The sequence below is a fragment of the Mauremys reevesii genome, linkage group 2 (genome assembly GCF_016161935.1).
Source record: "Mauremys reevesii isolate NIE-2019 linkage group 2, ASM1616193v1, whole genome shotgun sequence".
Taxonomy (NCBI): Eukaryota; Metazoa; Chordata; order Testudines; family Geoemydidae; genus Mauremys; species Mauremys reevesii.
The window spans coordinates 234,596,788-234,599,573 of NC_052624.1; positions in this window are offsets into that span (position 1 = coordinate 234,596,788).

The window sequence follows — 2,786 nt, forward strand, 5'->3', positions numbered from 1 at the left end:
ATACAGAGACCACCTAGCAGGAAGATGATGTGCATTGTTCCTGAAATATAGGCCATATTATTACAAGGGACAAATTTCCGTTGGGCTTATAAGCAGGTTTCCCTGTACTCTATAAAAATGAGAAACCTGTCTTCACATCTTTTGACATATTTTCCTATTAACCAGAGGGAATAAAAAGTTACTTTAGCTGTCTTCAGAGTGGTCACAACTACTTTAGTATATAGGAATATACAGTCAGAGAAAACCGGAGTGGCCTTCTGTACAGATTCCAGTTATTCAAAAGGCAGGGCATTTAGCACACTAACCTTTTACCTCTGGGACCATGCTTTCAGTTTAAGGCCTAGTTGAGGTCCTCAGCAAAATGAGCTTGCTGATCTTTGTCCAATCCCTAGTGACTGCTTGCACACATTTCAAAACTGCAAAATAAACATGACGATATTTTTAAACAGTCCACATTGCAAAGCTGCACGGCAAACGTAGTGATTTATTTTGCTTTAAACCAACTATGCTGAAGTATAATTTATAGATAGTTTCCTCTCATATACAAGAGAAGAATATCTAGAATAGGCCCTTTTAATACTGTATTTTGGTATGTATTTTATTGGGTTAGCTACCAAGTGTTATATTTTATGGAATTAGTTGACACAGAGTTAATACAACAATGGACATGTAGGTTCCAATTCTAACATAGATCCTAAATGAAAATGAATGTGTCTGATCCTAATCCCTACTTCTCCACATCATAAAACCACTAGATAATTTTGCACAATTAATCTCCTACTGCAGGGGTTGGCAACCTTTGGCACGCGGCTCGCCAGGGTAAGCACCCTGGTGGGCCAGTCCGGTTTGTTTACCTGCCGTGTCCGCAGGGTTGTCCGATCATGGCTCCCAATGGCCGCGGTTCACCACCCCAGGCCAATGAGGGTGGCAGGAAGCAGCGGCAGCACATCCCTCAGCCCACCGCCCTCATTAGTCTGGAGTGGCGAACTGCGGCCAGTGGGAGTCTTGATCGGCCAAAACTGCGGGTGTGGCAGGTAAACAAACCGGCCTGGCCTGCCAGGGTGCTTACCCTGGCGAGCCATGTGCCCAAGGTTGCCAACACCTGTCCTATTGGGTAGTCTCTGACAAAGAGCAGTCCAAGACTAGAGTACAGAAGTGTTGCAGACCAGCACTGAGATATTTGGGGAAGACTGTGCAACACTTACATGTGCTGTGCCAGGCTCAGTCTAGTGCTAGGAGTTCCTACCTTTCATATTACTTAGACAAATTAGATGTCTTCAAGTCACCAGGGCCTGATGAAATGCATCCTAGAATACTCAAGAAGGAGTATACTGACTGAGGAGATATCTGAGTCATTAGCGACTATCTTGAAAATTCATGGAAGACAGGAGAGATTCCAGAAGACTGTAAAGGGGTCAATATAGTGCCAAACTATAAGAAGGAAAATAAGGACAACCCGGGAATTACAGACCAGTCAGCTTAACTTCTGTACCTGGAAAGATAATGGAACAAATAATTAAGCAATCAATTTGCAAACATCTAGAAGATGATAAGTAATAGTCAGCATGGATTTGTCAAGAACAAATGCTGTCAAACCAACCTGAGAGCTTTCTTTGACAGGGTAACAAGCCTTGTGGATAGGGGGGAAGTGGTAGAAGTAGTATATCTTGACTTTAGTGAAGCTTTTGATACTGTCTCGCATGACCGTCTCATAAATAAACTAGAGAAATGCAGCCTAGATGGAGCTACTATAAGGTGGGTGCAAAACTGGTTGGAAAACCATTTCCAGAGAGTAGTTGTCAGTGATTCACAGTCATTCTGGAAGGGCATAATGAGTGGGGTCCCGCAGGGATCAGTTCTGGGTCCAGTTCTGTTCAATATCTTCATCAATGATTTAAATAATGGCAGAGAGAGTATTCTTCTAACGTTTGCAGATGATACCAAGCTGGGAAGAGTTGCAAGGGCTTTGGATGATAGGATTAAAACTCAAAATGATATCAACAAACTGGAGAAATGGTCTGAAGTCAATAGGATGAAATTCAATAAGAACAAATGCAATGTACTCCATTTAGGAAGGAACAATCAGTTGAACACATATAAAATGGGAAATGACTGCCTAGGAGGAGTACTGCAGAAAGGGATCTGGGGCTCATACTGGAGCACAATCTAAATATGAGTGAACAATTTAATGCTGTTGCAAAAAAAGCGAATGTTCTTCTTGGATGTATTAGCAGGAGTGTTGTAAGTAAGACATGATAAGTAATTCTTCCACTCTACTCTGCGCTGATTAGGCCTCAGCTGGAGTATTATGTCCAGTTCTGGGCATCACATTTCAGGAAAGAGGTGGATAAATTGGAGAGAAGAGCAACAAAAATTATTAAAGGTCTAGATAACCTGACCTATCAAGGAAGAGTGAAGAAATTGGGTTCGTTTAGTCTGGAAAAGAGAAGACTGAGAGGGGGTGTTAGAACAGTTTTCAAGTACATAAAAGGTTGTTACAAGGAGGAGGAAGAAGAATTGTTCTTCTTAACTTCTGAGGATAGGACAAGAGCAATGGACTTAAATTGCAGCAAGGAGGGAAAACTTCCTAACTGTCAGAGTGGTTAAGCACTGGAATAAATTGCTTAGGAAGGTTGTGGAATCTCCATCATTGGAGATTTTTAAGAGCAGGTTAGACAAACACCTGTCAGGAATGATCTAGATAATACTTAGTCCTGCCATGAGTGCAGGGGACTGAACTAGATGACCTCTTGAGGTCCTTTCCAGTCCTATGATTCTATGTGTGC